Source organism: Ambystoma mexicanum, chromosome 2q (assembly GCF_040938575.1).
Source record: "Ambystoma mexicanum isolate Mex_15411 chromosome 2q, UKY_AmexF1_1, whole genome shotgun sequence".
NCBI classification, from domain to species: domain Eukaryota; kingdom Metazoa; phylum Chordata; class Amphibia; order Caudata; family Ambystomatidae; genus Ambystoma; species Ambystoma mexicanum.
In genome coordinates this window covers 1,490,845,415-1,490,855,263 of record NC_090924.1, presented here as the reverse complement: position 1 = coordinate 1,490,855,263, position 9,849 = coordinate 1,490,845,415, and positions in this window count along the sequence as shown.

The following is a 9,849-nucleotide window of genomic DNA, read 5'->3' as shown; positions in this document are numbered from 1 at the left end:
AATTTACCATGAAATTTAGGGTTTGACCAAATAGGTTTTGTCTGTTTAGAACCTTTACAGCATTATCCTGTTTTACATAAAAGTGCAGGCAGGAGGCGGCAAAGAAGATATGCTTAATTGTATCATGTTGGTGATTAGAACAAACCTCTAAGGGTTTTGCATTTTGATAGTCGGATATGTCCTATACAATCTACTACTCTCACCTCAATCTGACCAAATCTTAATTTTGGGGGTTGGTTCTATAATCGTCTATGAGCACACATTTAGTAGTGCATCCCCATCTATCCAACACAAGACTACAACATTTGAGGCAAAGTTGTATTGGTCATTTGAAACGTTGTGTGTGACTAGATCACACCACATCTGTTTCATCTAATACCAGTTGATTCATCCACGTGTTCGTCTGGGCTAAAGTTTCCGCTCATGCTAGTTCCCAGTTGCAATAATTGTCACCCATTTTGAACTTGATGTTGTAAAATTTGTTTGCCTATTTACATATTACTCCAACAAGAGTATATTATGTGTAGATGTCTCCTGCCTGACCTTTGGGGTGTATAAGGGATGAACATGGTCTGGCTGCCACCACCTGTCGCATGAGGCAGGGCTTGTGGGTGCTGCAGGAAATATCCACACCCCCACAACAAGCTGCAAAAAAGGAGCAAGGGCTGGTCACATATGTCATGGGTTCCAGTGGCTTTTTAACAGACGGTAACACAAGCAGTGCACATTACTCAATTTATATGGGAAGTCGTCAGGTCCTTGCAAGTAGGTTCTGTGTGTAGAGTACAATAACATACCATTAATGCATACCAAAGCAAACGTGATGTGTTGGTACCGTCCTATGGGAGAAACATCTAGGAGAGCAGACTACCAGATGTGCCCTGTCTTTGCACATCTGGCAGTCTGCTCTCGTAGATGTTGGAACTTGGTACTTATAATTCAAGATTTTGACCAGGGCTTCTTTAGGCTTGGTCTGCACAGCAAGCGAGGCCCGCTGTCACTAATTAGAAACAACTGCATCCGTTACGCCCTTTGAGTCCAGCCAGTCGTGCAAAATCATACCACATGTGCATCCTCTTTGAACAAGCCCAGCATCCGGGGATAGAAGGATTGCATATAAATACTAGGACTCAGAAAGCACAGCTGTTGTGGTTTGGTGAAGCAGCGACAGTGGAGGAGGTTGGAAAGGATAGAGGAGCAGAAGATGCTGATTGACCTGGATGGAGAAAAAGCTGTGGAGAAAGTGGTAAAATAGGAACAAAAGACTTAGAGGGTGGAGCATAAGCAGTGGATGTTCTGTAAAGAGGAGGAGGTGGTAAGTTCAGGGGAGAGTGTTAGGAAGAGAGGAGCAAGGAGAAGGTGGGGTAAAGAAAACAAGATAGTAATAAGTTCACGGGAGGGTGTGGGGATGAGGTGAACATAGAGGTAGTAGTGAAAGAGGAAGTGGAGGCTACAGAAGTCTGCGTTAGTTGGGATTGTGCTTTTAGAAGGAGTTCTGGGAGACACATGACCTACTACATCCAGTAAATGTTGTTGTTTGGTTATAAGTCACAATGTTCAGTCTACCATAAGTTGTGTGATGTCTTATTGTAAAGGTTGTTGGAGCAGAGGGTTAATGCCCCATTGTTTCAGGTATAGTCAGTGAGTTACGGTCCAATTTTCTCATGTAATGTTAGTGATGTAAGGGCGCAATTGTTTCATGTATGTTGATGCCCCATTGTTTTATGCATCAATAGAAAGCTGTCCCATTGTTTCTATTCTATTTCGATTCAGAAGTATGAGGCTAGAAATCGTGAATATATTTCAAAGTCTTCTTTATTCTTCAACATATATGTATATTTAAGTTCATTGCAGTACTGCCACAATCCTCCTCTTCTCTTGACCTGCTCACTCTCATCTCCCTTCTCTTCTAGAATTGAACCCGGTGGTGTTCCACTCGATAAGATCATGTGATGATATCACAGCATATCTTGCCCTTCACAATGCTTATCCAGATGCTTTGAAGTTAGCAGCTCTATTCAAGGTCCCCAATGTCTTCCACATGTCATGACACTCGTTCTCGTACATCTCACCACTTCGACAGGCTTCCAGTATCTGCAATCACATTCACATACAGCACGTGGTAACCCTATTTTGACCAGATCTCCCACGCTCAAACCATCATATACAGGACCTTTCTTCCTATCATAATTAACCTTCATTCAAACTTTATTTTCCACCGCTCCCCCATAATCAACTCGTGTTTGCTTTTCCCTTCTTCTTGCTTACCATGCTATCCGACCTCATTAATTCAAATGGAGTCTTACCAGTGCCTTAGAACTTCCTCACCCTGTATGCATGAAATGTGTTATTGATTTCTTCTTCTAACTCTAGCTGCAATGCCTTGCTTTACTGCACTGTGTCCTTGATTACTCAGTTAAACCCAAACCGTTTGCTTGTGGGCAATAAAGATGTGTTTTTATGAATTGTTCGTTTTCTTTCAGAAATCCCACCATCTTCTGACAATATCTCGAGGTACGCCCTCTCTCTGAAATATATTTCATAAAAATATTATGACCACATCTCCGGTAATTTCCCCGACAGATTGTACCTCTGGCCAATGATTAATAATCTATCAATGCTAATGCTCATTTTTTTTCAAGATTTCCATTTCATGAAATCGTTCTGTAATGTCCATGGTCACTTTACGCCATGGCTTAGTTTCTACTTCCAATAGCACCGGAAGTGGTGTCCTAGTGGGTCATATCTTGTCACTTACACTACACTGCCTACAATCTCTCACAAACCTGTCAATCTCCCTGTCCATAACTGGCCACCAAAAATATTCCCTAACCAAACATTTTGTGCCCGTCATTCCCAAGTGACCAACAGGAGCATTCACTATAATATGTACTCTCATATCCTTGGGGGGTGGGGCAGGGAGTATAACTTTTAATCTCTCCTAAGTATCACGCTTTCCATAGATAGTTCTTCTATATAACTCTTTAGAAATCACACTCTCACAAACGTCATCTAATACTATTCCTTATCCGCCATATCATTTGCTGGCCTCTCACAGACTGGCATCCTTGACCGGGAATTAGCATCTTTGTTATCTTGGCCTTCTCTAAATTCTATTCCATAATTATATTCTAACAGGTCTCAATGTAAATCTAAATAGTGTGGGTGACGCGTGTTCTGTGCCATCTGTGCTCAACATTTAAAGTATAGGTTTGTGATCAGTCTTCATGATGAAAGGTGCTCCTCAAACACATTGCTGATAATGCTGCACTCCCCAGGCACAAGCTAATGTCTTACAATTCCTGAGAATTCTCGTTCAGATTGCATTAAAGTTCTCGAGGCAAAGCTTATTGTGACTTCCCCCAGTTTCTTATCCTGGTGTCAACACTGTGCCCACGCCTTTATTACTGGCTTCTTCCATATTTTTTGTTTTTCTTTATAATGTCAATTGGCATAAGAGTAGGAGCCCTTCAAATGCATTGCTTTCTCTTTCATAGCCTAGTAGCTGTGCCTCTTTCCTTTAAAATTTAGCTCCTTTCCGTAATAGTTCCCTTAGCGAATCAACTCTTCCAGCAACACCTTTCATGAATTTAGTGTAAAACTCACACATGCCTAAAAGCGACAGTACAATTTTATCCGTAGGTTCCGGTGCTGCAGTGATACTTTTGGCTAGTGACTCCTTTGGGCTGATGCCATGTTTAGACAGCCTGCGCCCCACATAGTCCACCTCACTCTGATACAATTTGCCATTTTCCAATTTGACTGTTATGCCATATTCTCTGAACTTCCTTAATACTTCCTCCAATCTGGTTGTGTGCTAAATTTCAGTGTTGCTGCATATTAAGATATCATCTTGAAAGTACATGTCTGGCATGCCTATAAATAGTTTTGGAATCAATTTTTGAAATACTGCCCCCACTGAGGCAAGTCCAAAAGGCACGCGGTTGAATCAAAATAATGTACATGGGGTAATAAACGTCAGATGCTTGCGTTCCTCGGTGAGTTCTATCTAATGGTATCCTTTGGATAAACCCTGCCTAAAGTGTCCTTTCCGGTGGCCAGGGAAAGGCAGACACTCCCTGATCCTGACTTTGTGGGTGGTGTACTGCAGGAGTATCACCTGGGAGGAGACCAGGCCAAGGGTGGTTAGGAGATCCCATGGGATGAGATGCAGTATCTGTCATTTAAAGGGGAGAACCTTTTAAAGCACCCAAATCATGCATTGCCTATTGTCAATATGATGTATCTAAACCACATGTTTTTTTTGTTTTTATTGGTTTATTCAACCTTTAAAAAGCAAACAAAAAGATACATCACATAAAATGTTTGTTTTCCTCCATCCATCCCTCCCTCCCTCCCCCATCATTATCTTAACAGCTCTGTAGTCGCAACCACTGTGTCATATTTAGAAGATAGGTCTAATGACAGCTGCATTAGACTTCTCATCTTTGTTTACACCCAAGTTTACTTTTTGTGCGTCCAGGGGGCCTTTTAGCACGCAAAGGAAGTTTGTTAGTGCAAATAGAGCTGCTCTATTAAGCCCCTCAAAGAGGGCTTTCCACCAATCTTCAGCAGACATACACTGGTGCTCGTTAATCATTGCCCCAAAGTAAGTTTGAAATGCTTGACAAAACATCATGAGATGTTTTAAGGTCTCCTTATTCTTGCTGCAGAATCTGCACGTAAGATCAGTGTCAGCATGCTTCACCCAAATGCCCAATCGCTCTTTCGTTTCTAGCGTGTTTAGTCTAAATCGCATGTATAGAGATCTTGCGTGTTGGTCCGGAAGGAGAGTTAGATAAGTGTGTCTCTGACCATACGCTTTGGCTTCTCCTGGGACCTCTTGCATTAATTTTGATTTTGCTCTTAATTCGCAGGTTTTAATCCAGTCTGCTCTTCAGAGTTTGGTATTTGCCAGCTCGGGATTCTCTATTAACGTTAGAAGGGAGATGTCATACTCCTTTAGAAGTGTTTGACAGAGGAGATTCCATTTGAAGAGGATGGTGTATTCTTTGGCGGTATCAGGCTTGTGTAGTATTTGGAATTGGACCACTGGATCTTTCATCATTGTTTTTCTAAACAGGCTCAGTAGGTTCCAGGTAACTCTTGCATTAATTGAGATAAAGCCCAGTTCATATCGAAGGCAGACCGTCGAGGTTCCTTTAGGGAACTGTAATACTCGTGTCCAGAATATGTTTTCAAGTGAGTTCAACAAGTCGCTTGTGCAGCCAAAAGCGTTTTCACTGCCATAAATTAGGGCGGGAACAACTTTTTGTTGGAAGAATTCAGTTGTTGGTTTTAATGAGAATTTCCCAAATTTTTTGTTGATCAATATCGCTTGGCATGCCATCTGTCTGCATTTGCTTTTCACAACTTCAACCCATGGCGCGTCATTTCTGCTGGCACTGATCTTCATGCCCAGGTATGTAGAGTGTTTTACGGTCTGCAATTGCTCATTAGCAAGACACCATCTGAACTTCTTTCTTCGTGTGCTGCAACCTTGTAATTTCTCAAAAATTAAGATTTCACATTTTTGTTTGTTAATTTGGAGTCAGTTAGCTGTAGTATAGGTGTCAAGGCAGTTCAGTTTACGCTGAAGGCCTATAGGCGTCAGGTCTACCAAAATAAGGTCATCAGCGTAAACCTGATAGTCAATGGGCGAACCGTGTAATTTCGGAGGAAACATAGTTGCACCAATGAATGCTTCATTTACATCAGATATAAAAAGATGGAAAATGATGGCTGCCAACGGACAGCCTTGTTTCACTCTCTTATGTGTGCTAATAGGAGCGGATAATGTGCCTTTAGTATCCAAACGGATCTTGATAGAAGTGTCCGTGTGTAATTCACTAATTGCTTCCACTAGACTGGGGGGACAGTTCCATTCGTTGAGTTTATCCCACAACAACTCCCAGTTTATGCTGTCAAACGCATGACAGGTCTATCAGAGCCAGATGGATCTTAGCATTGGCTCTAATTGCTTCCATCTTTAGAAGGTTCAGCACCAACAAGTTTATACCACATCCAACCAAAGGTAGATGACGGCTTGTCTCTACGGAATAGATTTGTGTAGAACTTGTCCCAATCGGCTTCGGTAACTGCAATAGCCTGTAGAGCTTGTTGCGGAGCTATAGTGTTGTTTATCAGTCTCCAGTAGGGCGCTGGGTTTTTACCAGCCATTTTTTGCAGCATGTCTTCTGAGTCATTTTGCAGCATAATCGCTGCATGTGATTTAAGCCAGTTCTGATATTTGGCTTTAATCGCTCTTTTGCTCTCTCTCAAAGTGGCGGTATAGTGGCCTTTTGAGTTTTTTTAATTCTTGTCGCATCACTCTTTTACGTTGAAGAACGGTCACGTCGAATTTATGTTTTGGACAAAACTCGACGTATTTTAGATTGCGTTTGCCTTCCTCAAAGTTGGACAAAAGATGTTGATATTCCAGAGGTTTTGAAGTGTGTTGGAAGGCGTTTGAAATGGCCGCAACCTCTGTGCCCAAAAGTTTTAGACGGATCCTGCCCGTCCCAGTGCACACTGCAAACGGCCAGCAAGTCTGACCACCCGAGGTGGGGTGGTCAATTGACAATTTTACCATGTCGTGGTCACTGTGCTTCATTTTGATGATTTCAAGGTTCATCGTCCGCTTGTGGATGTTTTCGGTCACAAATATGTAGTTAATGACCGATTTTTGGTCATCTCTTCTCCACGTAGGGCAGGCCAGAATATAACCTACCGTTTGGCCATTAAGCATATACAAGCCTCGAAGATCCATTTCCAGACACCATTGGGACGCAGCTTGTTCGCGTTTGCTGTTGCCCCTGTTTTCACCATTTAGAGCTGCGTCAAGAATACAGACAATGTTCAGGTCTCCACATATGATTAGGTCCAACGGCTGCTCCTTAGTAAAGAAGTCGTCGATCAAAGCTGTTACCTGGTCGATAAAGGTATGCTCATCGTTGGACCTATGGTTCCAGTATAAGTTGATGATATACAGGCGAGTTTCCTTATCGGTATCTTTCTGATGGACACCAATGGTGGCGACCTGAATTAATGGCGATGGATTACAAGAGTTCAAGATCCGAAGGCCAGAATCTTTCTTTACAGCCAAGAGCAGGCCAGCCATCGGCCTACCCTTTGTCTGCTTTATCGCTGGGTTGACAGCTACTTCGTATCCTTCCAACATGGGACCTTGTGTGAGCCACGTTTCTTGTAAACACAGAATATCTAGTTCTGAGGCCCATGTTGCTTCAAACAAGTGCATGAAGCCTCTAGTGTTCCAAAAACCCATAGTACAGATGTGGTTTCCTCCCGGTTCCTGGCATTACTTCCTCGGTTCCGTGTTTAGGGTTGTGGCCAGCCAAGACCAGTCATCGACTTTGTCGGTTGTAGTGACAGGGGTCTTCGCGGTGTCTCGTGTGACAGATGGGCTCGCCATTCCGTTAACTGTTATTCTTATCAGGTCACCCATGTAAGATGATTCTGCCAGATCAGTTTCTAGAAGAGCTAGACACAGGACCTTCCTTTTGTTCCGTAACTAGGCTGTTCTCGGGGTCCTGTGAATGTCTTCGACTCACTACATGCGTAGATCTGTTGCGGGTCCTCTCTTTGGGGGGGGATACAGGCCGAGCCCCTCCTTCAGCATTAGTTATGTCAAACCCTAGAGACATCAGCACAGGGCCAGCATCCAGCAGTACGTCTGCTATGAGCTTGGACTGTAGATGTAAAATCACAGCATCGGTTTTCTTTTCGTTCGGAAATTCCACGATTTTGAGGTCTTCAGAGGTTATCGCACGTAGGCTGGGAATCAGCTGACACAGCCAAAGCACATTGTGACGATTTAATATTAGATCATCGGAGGATTGTATTCGTTCTAATATCAAGCAGTGGGGTGCTTGCCGCGTCTCTGTTTGTAGTTTTCTCTCATTTGCCTTTGTTTTTTGGGAGTGTTTATTTGTGCAGTTCTGCCACTCTGTTTGATTTTTAGAAAAGTTGGCTGCAGTCAAAGGCCGATTATTCTCAATTTTTCTCTCTGTGGGGGCGCCATTGGTTACAACCTGTGTCACACACTAAGAACCTTGCATCATAGTGTTCGCTGACGATGATTCAGTCTCAACCTGCGGGCCTAGTAGAGGACCCTTTGTACAGAGCATGGCAGCAAGCATCAGTCGTTTAGCGTCCAAGGTCAAAAAGAGAGGCGCCTGCAAGCCTTCTTCTATGTTGGGCAGAGGTGATGGTTTAATCAGTGGGCAGATTCTGGATGCTCCCTTAGGCAGGCTCACGTTAATAGCCTCCAGTTGACTAGAGTTCTGAGGTGTAGTAGATGTGCTCTTAACAGCTCCCTGTGTTGAAATGTTAAGCACATCTAAAGTGATCTGGGTAGACGCGGCAGGGCATGACTTGGGTACACCCTGCAAAGAGGCCGCTGACATGTCTCTAACGGTAAGTTCTTCATCATCATACACAGATACGTTCATCAAGTCGTCGGATCTATCACTGATACAGTCAAGTGTCTCCTTGGATTCCGTTGAGACAGGTTTTACCGTGCTTGCAACCTGCTTTTTTTCAATGGTGTTATCTTTGGTGATGGAGCCGTTGACAGTTACGTTAACTGTTTTGATGTTGCGTAAGAATTTTCGGGAGTCGATTCCTCGTCTCGCTTTCCTTGACGGTTGATTTTTTGGTTTTTTTGGGTAAACCACCCTTGGTTTGCGGTTTGGCTAAGAAACAACAGGCTCCTTAAAGATGTCATATACAGCAGGCGGAAGATTTACCCTCACGGTTGGAGACATCGGTTGCGATTGGGGGCAGGACGGTTCTTGGTTAAGGATTGACTTCGAGGTTGAAGCCAATTGGGGATTTTGTAGTGCCAAGTTCGAAACAACCTGACTCTCCTTTAGTACAGCAGCAAACGGGGTACTAGTCTAACATCTGTCCACAATAAGGACATCATCATCATGCGGTTGGGAGATGGGCCTTCTGTCCCTCTCAGTGGACCCAAGTATCAAGGTAGGATCTACAGGGTTGGAAGTGACAGGGTGGGACACAATTGGCTCTGGAATTCCCATGCTGCTCAACATGGGTTCTTCTTGCGCATGGACGGATCCACTTGGCTTATTGAGAGCAGCTGTGATGATGCTTCTACTAGGGTCACTCTTGAGTAGATTGGTCGCAGCTACCATCCTAGGACTCATCAATGAGACCGGCATATCGCGCAGCGATTTTGACTGGAATGCAACACTAGGGGTAATTTCCATTAGGTAAGCGTGTTCTTTTTTTTTGCTGTTGAAAGATACCCAACGCTTAGAAGTTTTTTGTCCAGATTTGCGTTTTTAGCATGTTCTAACAGTGTTTCAAGAGCCCAGTCTGTTGTTTTGTATAACTCGTGTAGCACTTCCTTGCAATGGAAGTTTTTGTTTTCCATGTTCTGCAGTTTGTTATTCATGGCAATGACCACCGATGAGAGCTCTTTTATGTTATCGTTGAGGTTCTCGTACATTTTGATAAAAGGCGGCGTGGAAATGGTCATGGAAGAAATTATAGTTGCTTGTAAATCTTTGGTGTACTGAACTGTTCCTGGTACTTCCAAGTTTTTATAATCTGGTCATGGGACTCTCCTACCACGGTATGCTGGTTGTCGGATCTTTGGATAAGGACGTTCCATTATGGACGAGTCTGTTGAAGCTTGATCAGATGAGGAGGAGTTGTGCAAGAAGTAGCTTCAATAGCTTGCCTTGGTGATGAAAACACTGCTGGCGAACCCATTAAGCTACCGGGACCGATGTTGCTCATTTTGAGTTTTTTGTTCTGAGAACAACACAGACTGGGTGATAAACTCCCATCAATCCTCCTGCG